At 39.9% G+C, this 25,629-nt stretch overlaps 2 long non-coding RNA genes across 2 annotated transcripts in view; one reads left to right on the forward strand and one right to left on the reverse strand.

Annotated features, from left to right (window-relative positions):
* Positions 1 to 779, forward strand: part of LOC145432951 (uncharacterized) — a 13,422-nt gene extending 12,643 nt beyond the window's left edge. The window contains exon 2 of the long non-coding RNA XR_013913015.1: positions 356 to 779. This is a non-coding gene — a long non-coding RNA (uncharacterized LOC145432951). The remainder of the gene's footprint in view (positions 1 to 355) is intronic.
* On the reverse strand, positions 711 to 23,858 carry LOC145432948 (uncharacterized). Its single transcript, XR_013913008.1, has 4 exons — positions 22,960 to 23,858; positions 22,074 to 22,135; positions 1,866 to 15,032; positions 711 to 971 (listed from the first exon to the last, which is right to left on the reverse strand). It is a non-coding gene; the product is annotated as an uncharacterized LOC145432948 (long non-coding RNA).
* Between the last annotated feature and the right edge of the window lie 1,771 nt (positions 23,859 to 25,629).

Raw genomic sequence — 25,629 nt, forward strand, 5'->3', positions numbered from 1 at the left:
GTAAATCACCGTTTCTTTATTGTGCGCGGCTTTGAGAGAATAGATAGTGAAAGCTTGTTATGAGCGCTACCGGGGCAAGCCCCGGCTAGGCATTCACAAAGCGAAAACACAGAAGAGAATTCGATTTTCGCAGAGACTTCGCTATGTATGGGCGTTTGCAAGCGAAAGCACAAGAAGAACGCGGGTTTCGCTGTGATCTCGGGATATATTGATTGCTGTGCGTCTATAAATGGTTAAATTGTTATTGAACAGAATTTTAGGTGGGGCAATGCCCCAGTTGCCCTATAGGACGAGCCGCCACTGCTCTTTTCAGTTATTAATCTTGGTATTATCAATTACAGGATAGAGGATGGAGGTTATTGCCAACTTATGCAAACTATTAGTGGGAGAGCAACTAACGAATTATTAGTGCATCACAGCATTACCAGGATTTCAATCAGTAGCTCAATCAGAGAGATATCTCACTATAGATATCAACAGAAATATTGTCATATAATTATACCATCTAGTTTGATGCATGAGCGAATGAGTCTCATTCACATGAAACGTTGAGTCGTGTGCCAAGTAATTACCCGTCAGTAACACAACAATTATGCTTTTCAGGAAGCTGAGAAAAACTGTGTACGGAAGTTTTGTTTGCTGGCCATTGGGATTCTGCAAGACAAACCAACGAGAAATCCTGTCTGTACATCCGATCAAAATTCAAAGGATTTCAATTTTGCAATGCTTCGCGAAGGAATAATTGTATTGAAAATAATAAATGCAACATAACCAATCCATCAACAGTACTACTGTGTCAGGGAGAGAAATATAGTTTTGTGTCCAACAATAGCTTCTTCTGTCCAGCAATGGCTTCAACTAATTTTCACGATGCTGCTAGTTGAATGAGGAAGCCATCGCAATAGACTTGGTCGACTCTGCCGTATCTGGTCTTGCTTGAATACATGCGCCAACTTCTTCATTGCAGGAATCTAAAGCAGGAGCAAAAACATTGCAGAGTTTTATAATAAAGTCGAATCAAAGGCAGTATACCAAATGCTGCTCCGAAGTATCATAAAAATGAAGGATTGCCAACTGCATCCTACCTAACTTTTAGACTGCTATGGTGATAGTGATACGTTTTAATCTTTTACTGAGCTGTCGATATCTTGAGAGATTTAGTCACTGATATCTGACAGTCTTCATTCAGTAACTTAAGTAACTAATATGATTATATGACTAAACATGTACTGTACACAAACAGAAGTTTATTTTCAAAAGTAATAGCAACTCTTCCGTTAAAATGAGGTCTGCGACATAACCATTATAGATCATGAAGTCAGCAGGTTACAGACTCCTATTAACTAATGCCTTTATACATCTTTTTTCTTGATTGATTTTCAAGTGGCTTTATTTCAGACTAAGTACACTTCTACTCTCAAAGTTTTTCAAGGCATACTTATTTCAGTTATTTGCCTATATACAGTCCATCCTCAAGATTACCGGACCACGACTGATCTATCGATCTCGCTTCCCATGACATGCCGCCCTAGTTCTTGTCGCTTTCTTTTTCTATACTATCTTCTTGACTTTCATTCAGTGTGCATGCCTCCTCTTTACATCGCCTAGGCCAAGGTGGGTGTCAGATTCCATAGACTACTCCTTGTCGCTTAGACATCTTCCTGTCTTTTCATTGTATCGCATTTTTGTGGTGTATTGAACTGATAAAATTGCTTATAAACCAATGATGATGATGATTGCACAATGCACATGCACATGCGTGTAAACAATAACTACTTTGATGACTACCGTACCACAGTCAATACTACTATAAACAGTTAGTTACACTCTTACAATACTAGCTAACACAGTACATTTTCACTTACCGATTTTGGACACTTTGCATAGCTTTAGAAGTGCGTTCCTCTGCCATTACCACAATTTCACTGGTGCGTGAGAATAAAGTATGAACGGCACTACTGCAGTACGTCGGCACTACGTGTGAGAGTTTCCGTGGTCAGCAGTCAACTTTATTGCGCGTTGCGTATATCGGATACGTCATTGAAAATGTCTCTGCCTTTGGTTGTCCATAAGTCCGCACTTTTGGTCTTAGCGGCGTCCGGTCGCCTGACGGTATACGGATGGATTTTGGCAGCGATGTAAAGACATTGTGGGCACGGCATATTGCGTATTGGAGCAACCATACGCGACATAACATCTGACTCTATGAATCACCTCCTTCACAGCCTTCATGATCTCACTCAATGATTGAAATCTACAGCAAATCTAAGCAACGAATCCCACCTAACAGCCAACAGGAATAACAAGGATTTTTGTAGTGTCAACTACTTGACGTCATTTCACGGCTGGATGATTTCGGGATCGTTTTTCGGAATTTCGATTTGTAATTTAAGTTACTTGAAAACTATCATGTAATTTTCATTTTCATTATTTTTTTCTTATTCCTAACCACATAATCTACGAAATAAGCAAAAGTCTTTTCGGACATGCAGTTGACCTTTAAGCAGAATGAAAAGCAAAACCAGAAAGGCAAAGTATGACGCAACAATAAGAAATTACATACCATGAAGTCGGCAATGTAACAATGGCAACAACAACAATTTTGAACTGTACGGTACTATGGTTGCCAGTAAACTCGCCCCAAAGTAAATTCGGCCCGTCGAATTCGGCCCTCGGTCACTTCGGCCCTCGGTGAATTCGGCCCTCGGTAAATTCGGCCAGGGCAAGAGTAACAACAACAGTTACAATACCATTATCTAACCTGAACCCTAACCCTAATCCTAACCTAACCCTAATCCTAACCTAACCCAACCCTAATCCTAACCTAACCCTAATCCTAACCTAACCCTAATCCTAACCTAACCCTAATCCTAACCCTAATCCTAACCCTAACGCTAATCCTAACCCTAAACCTAACCCCTAACCTCCAAATCACTTGATAATATTATAATTATGTAATATAATACACATTATTAGTTTGTAATACAATTGCACACAATGTTATCAAGTGATTTGGAGGTTAGGGGTTAGGTTAAGGGTTAGGATTAGCGTTAGGGTTAGGATTAGGGTTAGGTTAGGATTGGGGTTAGGTTAGGATTAGGGTTAGGTTAGGATTAGGGTTAGATTAGGATTAGGGTTAGGCTAGGATTAGGGTTAGGTTAGGATTAGGGTTAGGATTAGGGTTAAGTTAGGATCCTGGCCGAATATACCGATTGAATTCGGCTGTCGGTAAATTCGGCCCCGTAAACATCGGCATATATATATACATATATATATTTATACGCATACCCTGTTCTCCAAATCACTTGATAATAATATAATTATGAAATTAATTCACATTAATAGTTGGTAATACATTTTTATAAAAAATTCTCCGAGGGCAGAATTGACCGAGTAACCAGTGAATTGACCGGTGAATTCGGCCGTCGGTAAATTCGGTCCCCGTGAATATCCGCGCTATCTCCCGTGATTACGCGATCTACGCATACCCTGACATCCAAATCACTTAATAATAGTATAATTATGTAATTAATTCATGTTAACGGTTGGTAATACATTTTAATACAATATTCTCGGTGGGCCGAATTTACTGATGTAATGGTCGAATTTGCCTGGGCCGAATTTACTTTGGGGCGAGTTTACTGGCAACCCGGTACTATATTAACATAGCAATTGGGAACTAAACTAAACAATAACAAACACGAATTAGAACGCACTAATGGGAAATTTGTAAGTGGTACAGAAAATCTTTTTGTCTACATAAAATAGGCTTGGTCAATTGGATGATTGTTGATTCTAAGACTTTCAAATGAAACAAGGATCTAAGACTTTCAAATGAAACAAGGATCTACCTCGCGCAATGACAGTAAACATTTGGTCATTATAGTTTTGAGCGCAAGAAGGGTTCTCACTTAAATGTTGGCCAATTGAAGCGTATGCTTGATAATCGTCATAACAGTCAGTTTTTGCGGCTAATTTGCATTGGCGTCCGAACTCCGTACGGTCATTTGCGCAAGTTTTTGAGCGAATCAATTTGGGAATGTGTTGCGTTATCCGTTCAAACAATCTTTGTGATGTACGTCCCACATACCTACTATCACAGTGGCACTTAAATTCGTAGACGACGTTACTTGCATTTAAAGCAGGAAGTACATCCTTTCGGAAGTTTGGCAGAAGTAGTTTAGTTGTATACAGCACCGTAACTGCCGCACCCCAAACCCCCCAATTGGGGGGGCGAGCACGACGGGGGCCGAAAATAATTTCGTGAATTAGCATAAATCATGGAGCATTTTTTGAAAATTTATGCAATTTTTTCAAAATTTTTTCGCGCTGCGCGCGAATTCAAGTACCCATTTATCTTTATTATTGGGTATTGGGCCATTACCGCGCAACGACTAGGGTTGGGACTTCGGGATCAAATTTGAAATCCCGGGATCGGGATTTCCCGGGATTTTCGCTTCTCAATCCCGGGATTTCCCGGGATTAGTAAAATAGTAAAATACACATACAATACAAGCTACACAAATAACATTTATCCCTTGTAATATCGACGCAAAACATGAGAGCATCAAGAGCAATGATTCCAAACCGTGGCTCCAAGGTTGCGGCTCTGAGTGACCTCTAAATATGCCGCAAAAATATAATGGACGACAGTTGTTGTTTGTTTCTATGAATAGTTATAGGCAATTTCTGTATCTGAATGCTGAAATGAGGCATATTTGTTATGCCTAAAGCCGTCCAAGACCGCTTGTGAAAACAGGGAAACAGAATTCTTGCAGACAAGCGTCAAACGCATGGATGAATACCCGCCAGACAACGATATATTTGAGTTCTGCTGATCGCACACCTTTATATATCGACTTTGTGAATAGTAAACGTCGACACAATTTTACTAACATCAAAATAACGGCTCATAGTCAAGTATAAATAGCAATTAGTCCAATATTATTCGGCGAATAATTCTCCCGCAAACTTGTGTATCAAGTGCTGGAATGTACGAGGATTGAGGAGCTAACACGACAAAATATCAAGTTATACTAATGATATGCAAATTCAGTTTATTTCAATGCATATTGCATAGCACTTGTCAATCTGCGTATATAAATGCTAATATAACCGATATAGAATCAATAGAAGTCCATGTGCATGTGCATGCTGTTGAGATAGCTAGATGGTGAGATCCAGAGGTAGGTTATTCCTAGCTACCTTGAAATTTTCGTCTTAAGTATATAGCCTACTCGAGTGTTTATGCGGCTCCCTACGTATACTCCGAAGTTTGAAATGCAGCTCCGACATCCAAAATGGTGGAACCACTGATCAAGAGTATCGTCGTTTAGACGGTTCGTAAATTGTTGCTGAAATATCCTTAAAATATGGGTGTGAGCGCCAGACCTAGGCAATTTTCAAAAAGGGGTGCTGCAGGGAAAAGGGTTAAGAAACAATATTCCAAAGTTTGACAATCAGTCAAGTTTGTGACACTGCTTTACTACCAAAATAAGAGATATGGCGCTACGTAAGGCTTGGTAGATGCTGTTTACAAATCCCGGGATTTCATTGGGGTTAATCCCGGGATCGGGATTGCTTCAAATCCTGGGATCCCGGGCTCGGGATTTCCCGGGGTCCCAACGCTAGCAACGACCCATCAACACATACAATCAAGTTTTAGGCCATATAACATGCGACTCCAAGAAGTGTGCCAGAACGATCGGCAGCGAGAAAACCTTGGCCGAAAAGGCCTATGCCCTTATGCTGACCGAAGACTTCGTTATATATACAAAATACATATAGGTTTAATTGTCCATAGGCGCCTATATGACTGGCGCCGAATGTTCCTGTCTTTGCAATCTGAAGCTCACAAGACAAATACCATCCCACTGGTAAAAATTTTATGCCGGTGAAGAAATACCAATTTGAAATCGTGTGCGTCTCTTAGTTTAGAAGACTACGTTGGGGCGATTCTATATTTTTTGATATAGCAGACTGGAAGTCACGAAATAACATCATGTAACGAAGTCATATCAACGGGTCCGCCCGCCCGAATATGTTTAATTATTATTTACGGGCCCTACCGTTTTCAAGACACTTCACTCAGCTCTACCGGTAAATCTAATTACTTGAGTAGAGAGGACAATAAATTGATAGCATGATATATATGCAATCGCCGATCTGATTGACCGATTTTATCATAAATTATCGAAAATCTTCGCGCTTCGCGCTGGCTCACAATATAGTACAGATGATTTCGTGACAAACGCGGACAACGTGATGGAGGGGTCGTTCATCACCCTATGGTTGGGTTACCATACGTCCTCTTTTAAGAGGATTTGTGGTCTTTTTTGACTTTTTTGAAAGTGTCCTCGGAGGACGCCCTTTTGTCCTCTTTTTTGAGATTTTGTCCTCTTTTTTGAAATTTAGGTCATATTTAGAGCAAAATGCGAGTAATAGGCCGTAAATTAGCACAGAAGTGACGATCCGCCTGGGCGAAAAGTTTACCCCTTTTTATTTTTATTTTTCAGTTAGCCACCTAATAGCAATGTGGAGAGAAAAGCGGTATTTTGAGCTCTGAGCGAAAAGTTGACCTTTTTTTTAGGTAACCACCCGGCAATGTGAAGGAAGAAACGGTATTTTGGGCTCTGAGCGTGAAAGTTGCCCTTTTTTTTGTTTTGTTTTTTTAGTCAACTGATCACAAAGTGGGAAAAATTCACCGATTTTTGAGAATTCTTCTCCGGTTTTGCAAGTCTCAAATTTCTGAAAAAGTGTCCTCTTTTTAGATTTCCAAAATATGGTAACCCTACCCTATGGGAGCTCAAGACCCACGTTTTTGGGGGCCTGACGAGGTGCTGTTTCGTTCCTGCCAACGGGTATACGCCCGAAGATGTTTAGTTATTATTTACTGGTCCTACCTTTTCAAGTACACCTCACTCAGCGAGTCAGCTCTACCGGCAAATCTGATTACGTGAGCAGACAGAAGATAAAAATTGATAACAATATATATGCGATTCCCGATCATACTGACCGATTCAGCCATGAATTCTAGAAATTTCCTGCGCTTCGCGCGCTTAGGCGACAAAAGCTGATTCACTAAACAAACTCCCAACGAATATGATAAATAGCGGTAAACAGGGTATCGCCGGAGGGGGGGGGGCTGGGGGGCGAAGCCTCCCATAAGTTCGGTCTATACCCCTATGGGGGCCCAAGACAAAGTTTTTTTGGGGGGCCTGACGAAGTGCTGTGACGGCCCTGGTTGTATACACCACATGCGCATTTACACTATAATAACAACGGTGCACCGCCGATTTGATCAACTTTTCAAAACGATTGGACACGTTACCTAGCCAAGGTAGATGTAAAAATGCCGGGCATTTGTCTGGTCCATAATTGGGAGGTCCATCCGAACGTTTTAATACTCTTGCGATGGAGCATTTCAATATATGCTCAGGATAGCCATTTTTTGAGAGGATAGAATGGATCTTATCCAATTCACGTGGCAATTTTTCTGGCGAACAGATGCGCAAGGCCCGTTGAACCAGAGTTGATGTTAGGTTGAGTTTTCGCCGCTTCGGGCAAAAAGAATCCCAACGGGTATAATGGCCAGTGAACGTCGGCTTTCTATACACTGACGTCGAAAACATTTTTCCAGATCTCTCAACCAACACGTCTAAAAATGGAAGTGCCAAATCAGTTTCTTTCTCCACAGTAAATTGTAGAGCTGGGTGGAGACAATTCAATTTAAAAAAAAACATATTACACTCTCGCTCATTATTGAGAGCAAAAAAGGTGTCATCGACATATCTATGGTAAAGGAGAGGTTTTGGGACGTTTGCAAACATTTTCTCTTCATGGTACCCCACAAATATATCTGCCAAACTAGGGCCCAAGGGAGAACCCATGGCAATCCCACCGATTTGCGTCTTCAGTGTGCCGTTAACTCTTGAAAAGAGGCACCCGAAAAGTATTCCAGTTGAATAAATGTTTTACTGCAATGGATGTTGTATTGAAAGTATCTTTCGTTGTAGCCTACTACAACAAAATTTAATTGTTGCTACCATTATGCGTGATATAAGTAATGGATTTCATCATAGGTCCAGATATCGTTAAAATATAGTTTTTTCATGTAAAAAGTTGTCAGTTTTTAAGTCAAAAAGTTTTTTCAGGCCAAACTACTTCGTAAGAACAGACAGTTCCAACCAGAAATGAAGATAAGTAGTACAATTCTGACATTATGTGAGAAAAAACCTAATTTACATACACGAGTGCAAAATTTTGTAAAAATGAAGTTTTTTTAAGGTAAAGAATGTCGACATTTTGCATTTTTAGTTCAAAATCTTCCGTTTTACGTATAAAATAAATCGCCCTACTCATAACGTTATAAGCACCACTGTCGTATCCAATAATAATAATCTTATTCTGGCCAAAGTCTTGCCAATAATTAAATACACAGTTGTCTGGTTAAAGATGCCGTCATTCCTATTCTCGACAACCGAATTTTATCCAATTCCACCATCTAGTCTAGTTCATGTCAAAACGGACGTCGACACATTGTGAGAAGCGTTCAGTTGATGATCTCCCAATTAAACAGGAGTTCTTAAACTTTTATGCTCGCGGACCCCTTCCCGTTTCGTGGGCGGTTGCGGACTTAAATAGAAAAAGGTCATGACATCAATCACAACTCTCTTCTGGCTATTCCATGTCAATCATCAGCGAACTAATGACTATAAGACAGATTAGTCATAGTCCCACTTACGGCGTCATTAGGTTACCGAAGAACAATCTGGTTTTGTAGTTGCTTGATGATGCTGTTCATCATTTTCCTTTCACCGTGGACTTCAGGTTAAGAACCCCCCGCAATAAAATATTTCGCACTAATGGAATGTATCCTGTATCGCTAAATATGAAACATTATTCTAGGACAGACCTGGTCAAAGTGCGGCCCGCGGAGCCATTCTGAGTGGCCCGCGAAGATTTGCTTTGAATTCAAAACATAACATCTACTGGCCTACTTGGAATGTTGCTGCGTGAGCCAAAACCACAGGCTGTATAAATCGGCACGGAAATTCGTTTGCTTTCCATCCTGTTCATTAATATGCCGTCACTACGCAGCCTGCTAACGCGCATGAGTAATCCAGATTCAAAATAAAGTCAATGCAGCAAAGTATACATAAACTAGTAAAGTCACAAGAAGTGAAGCTTTCCATATAGTTTAGTTCAAACTTTCTTTGTTGCCATTATCACTTTACGCATTATACGGTCTGTGGTTCGAATTGTTACGATATATACGTTTCCAAATCCCTAATTCGTAAAACGAGTCAATCAGTGCTCGTGATTACTATGAGTCACTTCACCATCACCCATAAACAGGCCATGTTATTTTTGACATTTCGGGAAAATGCCAAAACGGCACAAAATTTAAAATTTAAAATGCCAGAAATAAGGCTTTTTGAAAATATTGATATTTATGAAAGTTTTGGATAAAAATGTTAACAAGTATTGAAATGAGTTTGCATGAAGCGATAAAACAAGTGTGTAACCATGGTGTCCTATATGTTACAAGCAAATTATTGATTTTTAGACCGCTATTCAAAATGTTGGTTGGTTGTACCAAGTTTGCAATGCCAATTAGCATGTGACTGTTTGTTACATTGCTGCTTTACCACCAAAATCTGGTTTGAAGGACTTATCAGTTGATTTTTATATCAACCTAGCATACTTTGGATAGTAGAGAGAATGATTGAAATTTCTTCATAGTTGCCAAGGAGCTACATGATCGTTGGATTTGGTGCAATGTATTTTCCATAAATGAGTTTCCTATTGCGCGGAAAGTCAATCAACTGATGTTAAAATTTAGTGAAAAGTATTATTATAATCAACGAAAAAACTGATTCGTTTGTGGTAGGTCACGGCAAATTACGAGGAGAGGGTGAAAGATGAAGAAAAGAAATATAAAGAAGAGAAGCAGAAAACTTGAATCTTGTGAATCTACTTCGATGGAAGAAAAGATGCCACTTTGAATATGGTTGCAGCACCCACTGGAAAATGCTCTATGACAGCAGAGCTGGAGGAACATATTATTTTAGTAGGAGAACCAGGTGGGTATTACCTCACTCACTTGTCACCTCCCAATGGAAAAGGTCGTGTTTTGGAAAAAGAAATGTATCAGTTTATTTCCAACACCGAACTCTGCAAAAACTTAGCGGTCGTGGGATCAGAAAGTACAGCTTCATTGCTTCAATGACAGGGAGATTCAAAGGCTGCAATCGTGCAATGGAAGAACTTTGAAAAATACCACTTTAATTACGATATGTTTTCACAGCAATGCGTAATTCAAACACGCAATACGTTACTGACCACCTCTGCTTATTTGAGCGTGCGAAACTTGAGTTACGAGAACATAGGTAGTGATGTTCCTTTTAAATGCAAGAATCCATGATCACGTGCGTAGGTGGAGCCAAACATGGTCACTACAGCAGTACCCGCTCTAAGATGTGATTGATCAGAGACATGGTGTTAGTAGAAGCAAGTGAGGCAGTGCCTCACCTATTGTCAGCACGAATAAACGAAAATTATGAAACCTACAATTACTGTTAGTATTTTCTCTCGATGTTCATGAATGACCAGACTTTGAATATTTTTTTCCCAAAATCACACAATTTGCATATTTAATCTTCGAAACTAAAGCGCGAAACGAGAGCTAATGCACAGACGGGCCAAGCCTCACCATTGATAGGGCAAGTCACCATAAATAGCTTGGAACTTAATATAACTGGTATTAATCGAATGTAGCTGTCGCGTCGCACTGATTCCAAAAATCTATATACTGATCGACTTCTCAATTCTCAAAGTACTTGGCTTTAACAAAAAACGTTGCACTACATGCCTACATTTTATCGCCAGAACTACAAAGCTACTTACCAAACAAGAATGCGGATAGCTATGTCGTTGTTTGCAATTAGATTTCGCAAATCTTGAATGTCACTTCCACGACAGTCTATTTCGCACCGTATATCAGGAAGGAAATGTGTATTTGAAAACTTCGTTGTCAGATGAGCGTCGCTGTGTCTGTTATTCTCTTTAATCAATCAACGTATCGTGCAATACAAGATTTCGAGTCGGGATCATCGAATTCGCGAGTGATGGTCGCCAAACGCGACAGTAATTTATATTTGAGGATTTTTAAAAAGGAATCTGAGCCCCTAACCCCATTGTCTTTACCTCTTAAAGATATGTTTATGTTAATACTGCCACAAGAATAATTATTCTGGCAGTGATGAACATTTACTACCAAGTAGATGCAATATTGATCAATTCAGTATAAAAATATATATCTGGCAAAGAGCCATATCTTACACCCAAAAGAGCCAAATATGTCTCGCGAGCCATAGGTTCCCGACCACTGGCCTAAAGTTTGGTATATATTTTACTGTATTTTTTCTGCTGGACAATTTATGTTCTCTTTATGGACGCGGATTTCAGTGCTGAAAGTATTCATATGCGATGTATATCAATATCGTTTTCACGGGCTCTTTCATTGTAGTTCCAGCTTATCAGTGTCATATTCATTTTTCATATATTAGCAATTTCATCATCCAATCTCGATCACAGGCCTTCATCAAGACGTAAACGCGTGAGGAAAAGCATAATTCTCATTTCAGACATGTCTGGAACAAGATGTTTGGTCATATCAAAGTGTCAAAATTTGCCATCGTAAATACTATAAATTCAGAAATGATCTAAATTTCAATTAAAGATTGCACGGCCTTTACTAGTCGGAATTGACTGAAATTTGGTGTGTAGAGTTTTTTTAGGCAACCTGACGATTTTATCAGTAAGCGAGTGAAATTTGGAAAAAAAGTTATTTTTAAACAACCCTATTGTACAGGAATTGGCTCTTTGGTTAAAGTAAGGAAACTGTGTAGACCAGACTGATTAGTTCTTGCTGCTTACCCCGTTTCACAAACAAATTTTTCACTGTGAACTGTATTGGATAAACCTTTGCAACACTGATTGAAGTGCAGGACATGAAAACCTATGACTTTTTAAATATATAATATTTCTTCAGCATGAAAAAGTGGACATGAGTTGTTGAAAACTCTTCTCATGAATAGTTGAAGTTTATCGCTTCAATTCAAGTTAGATTTGTATTCGATGAGTTTCCCCACAAGCGAGGGAATGTACCGTCATCCTAGTTGGAGCTTTGGCACATGGCCTCTGATTCGTGTCTAGGAATCTGAAGATGCACTCGCATATAGTATAAAATACTGTCACTTCACTTGATGCGATTCTAGTCTTCTTGCGTACTCAAATCAGAGTGTTTGTGTCACCCAACACGCGAATTCGTCAACTTTAGGCCTATATGACGTCGATTTGAGTATTTAATACCAGAGGTGGTCAGTAACGAAGTACTTCTACTTTTTCTAAGTACTCAAGTAATTTTCCACTACTTTTGGTGCTTACTCAAGTAGATAGAATCTTCGCTACTTCTACTTCTACTTCATAATATTTAGTGATCTACTTACTTACTTTTCGCTATTTTCAGTTTGTCAAGTAGAAGTAGTGTAACCCTCCAATTAGAAAGAGAAACTGGGGAATTCTCGGGCTGTTTTCACGGAGTTCTAACTTTCAATTTTAAGAAAATTTAAGTCAAACCCAGAATTTCCGTCGCGCTTCACATCTAGTAGATATTGAGTTACAAATATGTTTTCACGAAAGTGAATCTTATTTAGGTTGCAGGCTGCATTGCACCACATTGCCGCCCATATGACATATTTCGTCACAGTAAATATGGCCCATCATAACGTTTGAAACTACCGTTTCGCAATCTAGCATTTACCCATCATATCGTAATCTAGCAGCCAATGGCGTGTCCTAAACGGGAAAAGTTGGCTCTGACTTTTTGAGCGTTAGATCTGTTTTAGCAGACCACCGTTAAAACTGTCACGACAAAAGGCAGAAGATACATTTGCCGCTTTTCTGATGTAGTATTGGAAGTTGTCGTTAGCAATTAGCAGTATCATTAGCCTACTTTGAGTTCTAATTAGTTTCTGTTCTTTTGTCTGGAGAACATATATGTTTAAGTTTAAAAGCAAGTGTAGCATCGCCATCTATTTTCCTACGATACAATTACACCATATGGCATTTTAACATTACGCCATAGTTCGTTATCATCGTATACGAATCGCGCAAAGTGTTAACATCGTATCCATACAACTTCTCCGTATTGCTCTTCGACTAAATTAAAGGCCGTAATATGCGCGAGGGAACATGCCATGACATTTTCTAAAACGGTATGTTTTAGTAAACAAAAGGCTAGTATCTCATTTCCATAGCAAAACAATCATTTACAGCTCATGATTCAGTCGAATGCTCATGCTGTCGGAAATTTATACCTTCTGGGATGCATCAATATACATTGTATATGAAGCTCTCTGCACCCGCCTCATAGCTCAATTTGCAGCTTTTGAAAGTCCATGCAAACGTATTATGACCGTTTTCAAAACTACTTACTTACGCGAGTAGATTTAAAGCCAGCAAATTCTACTTCTACTTCAAGTAGTTTTAGGTTGCTTATGGAAGAAGTACTTCTACTTCTACCTGAGTAGCTTTCTTGACTACTTTGACCACCTCTGTTTAATACACTTGTTAGCCTCTTGACATTTCATCTATACCAGCAGAATATTGAACAGATTCTGCCGTTCAGCAGAATTTAAATCTGAAGCTATACGATACTGAATAACGATGAGAGAATCATATATATGGCGATGACTATTTTCACCGGTATGGCATCGTAATTCGAGTAAATGATTACAAAGACCCGCTGGAATTATGACTTATAGGCTAAGTACTTGCGCGAATGATGGTGGGTTGAGGACAGTAGCAAAATCTGATTGAACATCCACAAGCTACTATAAGTTGATCACTCGTCAAAATGTGGCAGCACGTCAGCTTTTAATTTCGAAAAGCTCTTCACGCTCCTCCATTGTCTTGAGCGAAAGCATTACTTTTTATAGCGTAGTAGGCCTAGCATGAACTATAACATATCTTGGGCTTCTTGGCTAAATATTATTATGTTGATGGTATTCATTAGGGGTTCCCAAACTAGGCGTCACGACCCCAGTGTCGTCTTTTGATCATTCTCTGGCATTGAGTATTACAAGAACGTCAATCAAGTGGATGCTATTGGCGGCTCATTTCTTAATATTTTAGTTTATTTTTTAAAATAGAAGAAAAAACGACCTCTGAGGAATGCGAACCTGGCAAACAAGGTATCAGATCAGTCGAAGCGTCATTTTAAAGCGCCACCTACTATAACGTAAGGTTGATGTCTGGCCATTAGTATGCAGATTAAAGTGTCTGGACGGTAAATATTCCTTCTGGGAAAACTACAAGTAACCGGTATTGCTATGCATTAACTGTATAATACATACACATGACACACGCTCATGGCGAGGTCGAATAAGTTAATATATATTTCGTATGACGCAGAAATTCACGTAGAAATACTCGCCAATTTCGATTGGATACAGATAGAATTCCTTCCGAAAGATTTAAATACGTTGCTATACTCTTGATTGAGTTGTTTCTTAATCTAAGGACGGAGGCGGAGGAGTTCATAATTACATCTCTGCTTTGTTATTTCTGCGCACATAATCGCAAGTTTTCCTACATAGGCCAATTGTAGGTTTGGGAGCAGGTGCTGACCTGATTTTAGTAATCAGCACGATAAATTAGAGAAGTGGGGTCGCCGAACATTTTAAAATCGCAATTTGTGAACCCCCGATCAAACAGAATGAACCTCGATGTTGACTCCTTGAAATGCCAATAAATTTTTTATGGGTTACTTGTCAGTCGGTTTTAAGATTTCGATACGCTTGTCGCAAGGAATCCAACTCCTTGTGTAGTTAATCGTTTGAATTCTTCAATGCATCCATTTCCTTCCTCGTTTCCGCCTCCTTGTACAGTGCATCGTTCAAATTCTTCAATACATCCATTTCCTTCTTCCTCGTTTCCGCCTCCTTGTGTAGTGTATCGTTCGACTTCTTCAATACATCCATAGGATTGGATAAAATTATTTAGCTAGCTACGGCAATAAAATTATAATTTCCAGATTTCTGTAAAGCAGCGCTTCTTAACCTTTCCTTCAGCGCCCACCAAGGGGCCATTAGGATTTTGAAGGGGGTGGAAATGCCCAGGGTCCAATATGGGGGGTGCTGGGCTGAGGGGGCGATATTGGGGGATGCTGAAGAAAAATGGCTTCGCAATAGATGGTGTAGTAGTAGGACATATCAATAATGAGTTTTTAGTGCAAATTAACATTCAACAAATCTCGAAATGTTTGGTCGCACTCCGTAACGATGTTTGCTGCACATGCTTTCATAAATTTAGTGGCTTAGTATAATTCATGTAAAATGAATTGCGCGTACCTTTTAATCACCAATTACACGTTAAACAATGCCGTCACGCTTTCTAGGGTTATTTTCAACGAAATGTTTCCAACTAGGTATTGTATCCTGCAGCGCACAGCGTGTGGAAATCAAAGAAAGGGGCACTGTATATCACTTTTGAGTGAGAGGACCGAAACAGCACATGCCGTACACAGGACCGAAACAGCACTTCGTCAGACCCCACTCCAAACGTTGGTATTGGGCCCCCATAGGGTGGTAAACCAAGGCCCCCCAGACCCCCCATCAACATGTACGCTTTTACCGCTGCTTATCAGCGAGATATGTTGTACAGTTTAGTGAGTTCTCTTGTATCGCATCAACCGCGCGGAAATTTTCTATATTTCGTGATTGAATGGGCCAATATGATCGGGAATTGCATATACATTGCTATCAATTTCTTATCCTCTCCCTGCTCATGTATTCAAATTTACCTGTAGAGCTGAGCGAGGTGTCTTGGAAAATATAGGGCCCATAAAGATTAATTAAACATATTCCGGCGGACCAGTTGGTATAGTAACTTCGTTACATGATGTTATTTTTTTGACCTCCTGTCTGCTATGTCAAAATATATTGAAATCGCCCAAACGTACGAAACTAAAAGACGCACACGATTTCAAATTGGTATTTCTGCACTGGCAAATAATTTTTCTCTCGGTCAGCAAAAAGGCATTTCTTTTCGGCCAAGGTTTTCTCGCTGCCGATCGTTCTGGCACACTTCTCGCAGTCGCATGTTACATGGTCAAATACATCATATATGTCTTGGTTCTTCGTGGCGCGTTAATGGCCGACGCTCAAATGCGCATTTCTATAAATCCTGCATTATTTTTTCTTGGGGAAGGGTAACCAATAATCAAGAAATTAGACACCGTTACGATATACAATTATTATATCGTTTATTAGTTGAGTGGTCCTCGGGCGCGATTGAAATGCGAAATATTTCCATTAGTAAAGTCTCAAGCCAAAAAGACCGACTGACTTTGACCTCTTACCAGGACGGTGAGTGCCACACCCCGACCCCCCCAATTAAAGGGCCCGAGCTCGAAGAGAGCCCAAAATTATTTCAGTCAATGAAAATAAATTAGACATTATTCTATGACAATTTACGCAATATGTTTCAATTTTTTTCTCGCGCTGTGCGCGATTTAGCTTTGCCAAATTTTTGATTATTGGGTAGGCCTACCATTACCCCACGACCAAATACGTATGATTTGTGAAAAATTGAAATAGGCATTTCGGTGTCGGCCATTACCACACCACGATGTCTAAAGACATATGAATTTTGGGCCACTATGGGACTCCGAGAAGTGTGCCAAAAAGATCGTCAGCGAGAAAACCTAAGCCGAAAATGATTGCCTCATGTGGACCGTAAACTTCAATATAAATATGTCCATTAGGGTTGTTCAGAATTGACCGACTTTTAAAAAAATCATGGTTTATAGTCCGTTTCCCATGCCTTATGCCCTAAAAACATATTCTAGCTACATTTTTATGTAACTCTTCCCTTGCATCTGTGTGCTGTGCAAGTGTGCATGTTGAGCTGGAAGAAAATCGGCTGAAAATGGGGGATTCCCCTAACATTTGAGTGACGCGATGTTACATAGTCTACTAAAATGCCATATATGTCAGGTTTTATGCAGCTGTTGTGGTTTGGGGTGATGGAAAACCTGACTCTAGATATTTTTCTGAGTTCAGGACATCATTCTATATTGCACACTGCCCTGTAAATCCTCAAACTTACCTAAAACTTAGCATAACTACCAGGGCTTTGGAGCCGGAGCCGGAGCCCGGAGCCGGAGCCCCGGAGCCGTGCATTTTCACCGGAGCTGGAGCCGGAGCCGGAGCTCCACTTAAAATTCAGCCGGAGCCGGAGCCGGAGCTGGAGCCCGTTATTTGAGGAGTAGCTCCGGCTCCGACCTATTTCATAAGATGCTATTATATATGCAACAACCACATCTGCTGATTTATCATAATTGAACAGCAGGCCTGAATTTTATTGCTGTGCACAGCAATGGCATGGAGTAATGTGCGTTCTAGAGTGCAACTACGATGTTGTCGACAATCCACAAGTATTCAATATGACGTCACAAGCCGGTACGGCGGCCCCTATAGGTATTCGTTGCTACATGGGATGTTACTGACGGCTGACAGACTCTAGATTACTATAGATAACTAATCTATGGGTAGATTAGTAATCTATATAGACCAAGAATGGACATTGGCCAACCTTTTCGGCTAAAGGGGCACATGCAATTGGCGAACGAGTGCGCGGTCCACTAGCCACGCCAAGCGGGTAAAATTTTCCAAGTTAATAAATAAACAAGGTCAATAATATTATTACTGGAGTATTGCGGATCTATTGTATACCGCCCACTAGGCTCAGTTTGCAAGGACACGGCTATTCGGCGTCTGGCCACATCGATATTGAAGGTCTCCGATAATATGAGACAATCATTTTGTGCCTACATTTCACCGTCGACGATCTTTATATGAGCGCAAACGCGAAAAGACTTTCTCCCGTAATTGTGAATACAGTTGGACTCAATCGGGTAAATTAGGCGTTTTTTCATTTTCAGTAGGGGGTAGGCTACCAAGCAAGAAATCGTGTGACAATTAAACACGCGAAGCAGGACTACTATTTTAGTTTATTGTAATGTACTACGATTTCTGAAAATGTGACTGGACCCTGGATCTGCCAATGCGTCGGAACTGATATTTTAGTCATCAACATCCCAAGTGTCGCAGCCAGAATTGTAATTTTTGGTTGGCATTGCAAGTTCACAATCTGATCAATTCATTTTCGATAACATAATAGGAAATTAGCTCGCGGGTCACGCAAAACCCTCTCTCTGGCCACATTTGACCCACGGATTTGCCACCCCTGATATAGACAGGCCCATTCGATAATTTCAGAGCCGGAGCCGGAGCTGGAGCCGGAGCAGTGGTAATAATGCGGCTCCGGAGCTGGAGCCGGAGCTAATGTATGATAGAAGAGAGCTCCGGAGCCGGAGCTGGAGCAGTTTAAATTTACGGCTGCTCCATAGCCCTGATAACTACGCACGATTCACCATGTAAAAGAATATAACTGTAAATGCACCATCCAATTACACAGCGGCATTGTGAATATCTTATCATTCAATGAAACGTAAGAACATAACGGAGAAATGGATACGAAACGAAATAACATAACAAAGAAATGGATTAATTTGACAAAAATCCAATACCAATCAGGTGGATGAATGGGTTGATTTTTCGAAATTTTGAAATCTTTGCCGGAGATCTTCCCCGGCTTGTGTGTTTTCTGTCGTCAGGTATGTATATAGCTTGGTCGGTGTTCATTGAACACTGTTCAATTTCATCATATGGGCTGCTGTATCGTTAACCACCACGTTGACCACGTTGACCACCATTCATGATTTCCCGAGCACTCATGAAACGCGGATTAATATGCCATTCTGACAATGGAAGACCCGACTTGATGATGTTCCACAGCTATAGCATCAATATGGAACACGATTCTGTCCCGATCAAATACACAATTATAAACATGACGTATGTCTCTGCCATGGAATAGGTTTACAGGAGCTTTCAGAGTCACAAATGTAGATGATTGATCCGATCTGATCGAAATCCATGCTATGGGGGTGTCAGTTGCCTGTGAATTAAGATATAGATGTGCTCTAGCAGTAAGTTCGCCTTCGTTACTCCATGCTGCTGCAGGTCGTCTTCTAGTTATGTTCAGTCTTATTTTTGTTGTCTGATTTTAACTTTCAACACTTTATCTTTGCCGCCCATCGTTCCTAATCTGGGACCTTCCTAACCAGAGTATGAGGTTATGTCTTATAAATTCTTCAATCGTATCAAATGAGCATTTTTGCATCAATTTTCGAAATAGCTTCAGGGGTTCCTTTCCTATATCACATAGCTTACGCAGTACAGCTACAAAGTCACTTCGTGATGTTGCCACATATATTTGGTCTGGAACAGTTGAAGCAAACAGTCTTTTGCAGTGGATAAAGAAATTTGAAGGCAGGGCATTTTACCATGATCGGGGGTCCCAGATTAGGAACGATTGGTGCCAACGATAACGAATTGTTAGTTAAACTCGGGCAACAAGAAAAAGACTGAACTGCTAGACGCTAGAGCAGAGGTCTCAAACTCAAATGTGCTCGCGGGCCAATTTCCTACTTCTGATGACGCCGCGGGCCGCAGCATCAATGATACGGCTATTCAATGTATGGTTTCCAAGTATAGGCCTTCTTTAACGGGATCTTGCAGACAGGCATTCCACAAACATCGTGGAAATGTAATTCACGATTGTAATATTCACGCTTGATACGGAAAAAAATCACATTTTCAAATATTTGATAAACTTGTTTTTGTGCCGGGCATAATTTGTTAAAATAATGAGTTATAGACATCGTGCGTGGCGATTGATCATGATATCGTAAAACTGTCGGGTTATAATATTGCAGGTATTGGAACTTTGACGTGCCACGATTTTATGTAGAATATTTTTAAATCTACTGAAGATTGATCTGATATCAGAATAAATTGGCCAAGATAAGATTCCACAGCATATAGGCCTAATTCGACAATACATCTCGTAGCCCCTGATGTGGTTCTTCGTACCCCGATGGTGTCTACGGACCCTGGTTAAGAACCCCTGGAACAGAAATGTCCAATCGCCAAAGAATGCATTGGTGTTACAATTGTGGAGCATAGGCTACTATTACCTTACTCGCCACAGATAATAACATAGATAAAGAGAACAAAAACACCCAGCATGTAACCAACTATGCGTCACGGGGGGTCACAGAATGCCAATGGTGCCAGACTGGCTTGATTAGATAGCTATCTATATACCCTACGCAACGCAAACTACGACCTATTGATGTATTACTATTCCCCATGACAGTTTCATAGATTGTTGCGTCCATAGGATTACCAAGTCCCCGTTGCGAGTCGCAAGCCCTTCTCTGGTTTAACGCTGGACCCGACTCAACTCGAGTCGTATTTATTTATTCACCCATAGTCAATCCAAAATAGAGAATAATTTGACGAAAGGTCGCACCAAACCAAATCACAATTTTCAGTCAGGAATCATCAACGGGTAATGTTTTATCATCATGAACTAGAAATGTGACGTAAATAGCTGGTCTTCAACCGCAATGGTAGCTTTTAAAAATGATGTGACAGTGAGTTTGTTGAGATTTCAGTGATTGCTATGGTAGTTTTAGGGTGAACTTCAGGTTCTTGTATCTAAAAAGATATATAGCGCATGAATATTTTGATGAATACTTGAAATTTCAAAATGCCTTCGCGGGCCGCACAAAATGATCTCGCGGGCCGCATGCGGCCCGCGTGCCGCGTGTTTGAGACCTCTGCGCTAGAGGTTCACCGCTGCAGCAATTGGCCAAGTAAACATATCTGCACAAGCAGCTGATTCTCCCCGTAGCAGTGATTTTGAAGTTGCACAATAATTATCCGATCATCCATCTAAATTGACTACTCTGAAAGCCACTGGAAACCAAATAAACGACAGAGATCTTTGCCAGGTTTTTGATCGTTGATTTTCTTGAGACGGCTTCTTCGTTCACACGGAGGGTATGGTGGAAAAACACCATTGGACGAGTCTTCCAGTTTGAGAATGGCATAGGTATCCGCATTTCATGAGTGCTCGGGAATTCGTGAATACTGGTCAAGTACTTGAAGATCCAGCAGAATGTATGATGAAATTAAATACCGACCACGCTATATGTACATACCAGATGACAGAAAACAGCAAGCCTGTCTCTTACAAGCCGTGGAAGATCTCCGACAAATGATTCCAAATTTCGAAAAATCAACCCATCAATAATGTGATTGGTATTGGAATTTTGTCAAAATAATCCATTTTTTTGTTATGTTCTTACGTTTCATTGAATAATAAGATAATATTTACAATGTCAGCGTTAGGTAAATTTGAGGATTTCCAACGCAGTGTGCAATATGAAAACGGTGTCCTGAAGTCGGAAAAATATCTAGAGTGAGCCAGTGAGGTTCTGCATCACCCCAAACCACAACAGCTGCATAAAACCTGACATATATGGCATTTTAGTAGGCTAAGTAAAATCGCGGCACTCAAATTTTTTGGGAATTCCCCATTTTCAGCCGATTTTCTTCCAGCTCTATATGCACACAAATGCAAGGGATGAGTTACAGAAAAAATTCAGGTAGAAATGTCTCCCTATGCAAGAGACTTGTGTAATTGAATAATATATCCGTATCGGAATAAACCGGAAAACTCTTTTGAATTCACTAATAAAAACATTCCGTGGTGTATTTCAATATGAATATATCCGAGTTCTGTACCGCCAAAACTTTCTCAAAGACTTGTGTAACCGGCCAAAACACACGGCTGCTTTTTCTAAATATTAACAGGTAATGTACCCAAGAATTAAATAACTAGCAGGCGAAATTTTCAGTTGGCCAGTGCTTCGCGCCCCCCTTACATATTAGGTTAGGTACCCCTGGTATATAGAAGATCTAATTAGCAAAGGTTAATTACATCTATCGGACGGCCAATTGATTCCATTCATGAACAAGTGGTTAAATATCACAACTTGTAAAATCTTACTGAAAAAAATCCATTCATACCTATGATTTCCATCAAATTCATTGTCCCTCCTAACAACGCTCATCTGCGTGTTAATCTGGTTCTGAAAGTAACAAAATTCATTATGTAGCGAAGAAAATGACAAATCAAGTAAGACTGGGAAGAATTGAGCACTAGGATTCACGTATCACTTTCGAGTACTGTAATTTTACGCTCGCTGTCAGAGTTGGTTCATCAACAAGAATTATAGTTTCGATACTATTTTCCACTGTGGAAGTCTTGTAACCTCGATTGGTCGTATTGCAGCATACAAAACATGTAATACAAATGTACGCACGTTAGCGGAAATGACATATCTGTGACGCTGGGATAACCCACAGCATTGCAACAAAGTGCAAGGAAATAGCCAATTATCTTTAATGGGATGTAGAACTGGCGTTTATTCATTGTGGTCGCATAAAAGGTACATATTTAAACTTTCCGCATCTTTCAAACTGTTATGACACCATAATGAGTGACTTTAACTAGTTGCCATATTTTGAGACCCGAAAAAGAGGACACTTTCAAAAATCCTGAAAGCTCCAGAAAACTAGTGATTTAAAAAAATTCTCCACCGATAGTACTGTGTTGACTAAAAAAATGGTCGTCACTTTGACTCGACTCCCGTTTTACCCGATTTTTTTTTACGAAACTCTGACGCTCGTTGCGACGAGGTCGATGTTTTGATCGCATTTTAATACTTTTTCGAGAAAAGATGACAAATTCCCAAAAAGTAGAACATTTAGGAGTCCCCCGAGGCCACTTTCAATTTATTGAAAAAAGAGGAGGTATCCGTATGGTAACCCTACTTTAATCCTCGACTCAAAGTCTAATGCTTGATTCACAATCGAATGACTCTGGTACTCGACGGCCCTAGTCGTGAGTTACCATTGCCGACGTGTCCGCGTATAGCTTGTCGGAGACTGCATGTCCACAATGAGAGGCGGCGATATGACTTGGCCTATTCTGTTTCTCCGTAGGCCGATGATTCTCTGCTCTACGCATCCTGCCGAAAGCCTTGCTTCCGCGTCGTGATCCCAGCATTCATCAATCGTGTCGCATAGCGTCACGTTGTCCTGACGTGTTCAAAATCGCATTAAATTTGTGTGCAGAGAATCAATCCTGATTTTACAATTTTTTGTTGTGATACTATTGAGCTGTTTGAGTCAGTGGTTTTCAACCTTTTTGTCTTCGCAGACCCCTTTCGGAACGTCACGGACCCCGCGGACCCCACGAAGTTTTACTTCAACTTTAGCTCAATCATTGTGCAATCGTCATCTCCGTCTTGTGCAAATGATTACTGTAGGCATAGTGATAAACAGTAACAAAATTACTTTTCTTGAAAATAAGATCATACTATTCATGTAGAACTAGGGTTGACTTCTAGTATTTCAAATTTCTGCAACTGCATTTCTTGAAATATACGTGGTCGTGTCTGGAAAATCCGCACCTTCGATTTGATGTGAACGAGTGCCGAAAATCCATTCCCACAATGGCCACAAATATATGTGGTGGCGAATGTAATAATAGCACATAACGCTTCCGACGACGCATATGGGTATAATCGCAACAAATATGGCACCAAAATTGACTAACAATTTTTTTTAATGAATATATAACGTCAAGCCTGTTTTTTTTCTATCTAGCATTCTAGCAGCTTATCTTGAAGTTATCATGGAAAAATGGTTATGTATATCACAGGAGAAAAACGATTTTTGTAAACATTTCGAAGTCGCTGCGATTGACCTATGACCTAACTCATCCAACTTTTTTTCACAATTTCCAACAAAACATGTCTAAACATCAAAATGTTTGTATCAGTAGGCTATTGCCAATTAAAATGCGTCTGCACATTGTAGGATATTTCATTTCAGATGGCCATTCTGTTAATGTGAGCTCTGGAGTTTTACTAGTAATGCAGTGAAACTGCCTCGTGATTTTCTGAATTTAAAACAAAATTAGGTTATCAATTATTTTGAGGCTTCGCGGACCCCCTGAAAATGCTTCGCGCGCCCCCGGTTGAGAACCGCTGGTTTAAGTCTTGGAATGTGAAAGACGGGGGGAATACTCGAGAAATTATGGCGTAAGAGTTTCTTGGAGGTACAATTGAATAAAAAATGTGTATTGACATAAACCTGAATATTCTGGCACTTATCAGGGGTAATCGTTAGCAACTTGCAGAGAATTTTGAGAGAATAATGAATATGTTCATGAATGTTATTTTCAATTCACTATTAATTACTGACGAGGGTCCGCTGAAAATATCCAGGGTTATTTTAGTATGAATGCACTATTGAATTGTATATTAAAGTTCAAATATTGAAATATTCGAGGTAAACATTGTTTTTCTATGCTAGTGAATTCATATTCGATGATACGATTGTAGATGTACAACTTCTTTTTCAATTCTCTACTATAGTTGCTGGCAATCACCCCTGACGGGTGTCAGCCGAAAATATTTGGGTGATATTTCAATACGAATATACTATTCAATTGTATGCTAAAGTTCTGTACTACTACTACTACTACTACTACTACTACTAATTCTTTTGTCGAAATAAGTTATAAACACGCGTTCCACCCGAGACAAAAGCAGAGTTTGCCCCGAGTAATTTGTTCGTAAGTGATTACGCATGACACGTTCACTCGACGGTTCTTAGCTCCATCATACAAAACAAGTCCTGACAAAAGGCACGAACAAAGCTATCGAGCCGTGAATTCGTTCAAGTTGACTTGACAAACGGATGTCGAGGAAGTTATTGAACAGTGGCACGAGCAACATCCGAGATCAAATTGCGCGCCGAGCGCACCAACGTATATTGCAAACTTGCCAGCCTCAAATACAAAAATCGACAAGCTACTAGCGTCATGCACCCAACCGCCGTGGCGAGTTTACTGCCGGCCCGAAAAATATATCACAATTTTTTTTCTCAATTCCGTAATTTAAGAAGTTGGACACTGGCCCACTAATTAGAGAAATGAAACATCAAATATTAAATTAATTAGCAGTTTGGAACGTATTTTTGGCATGGTGTCTCAATATACAGTTCGTGTGAAGCATACACAGACTTTTAAACAAACCACGTTACATTCCAACAATGGAATTAAGCGACACTCGGCAGTATAATAGAGGCTATAGCAAAATGCAACAGCAAAAAGCAAATTTGATTTACTTCAATTGATACCAAACAAGCACAATCAACTAAACGGTCATTAACAGGATTTCACGATCTTCGCGTTGCAGAAACTTGAACAGAACCACGTGTAAATATCTAACATCATCATTAAATGAAGTTTCCAATATTAGCCAACATTCGAGCTGCATACATGAGTCGAAATTATATTTAGGGTTAATTTTCATTCTTGAAGGTTCACCAGAATTTGTTTGTGATTTGCTACCCCTGCTTTGTGAGTAAGTCATTCACATATTGGCACAGAATTGAATAAAATCTACCTAAATCTATATTTTAATATACCCCATAGGGACCTTAATACGAGCCAGACTATCAGATCCATTTATACATAGATTTAACACGATCAATGTATTAAAATTTAGAA

This window comes from Botryllus schlosseri, chromosome 2 (assembly GCF_051294905.1).
Source record: "Botryllus schlosseri isolate E-star chromosome 2, Bs_hap1, whole genome shotgun sequence".
Lineage (NCBI taxonomy): Eukaryota > Metazoa > Chordata > Ascidiacea > Stolidobranchia > Styelidae > Botryllus > Botryllus schlosseri.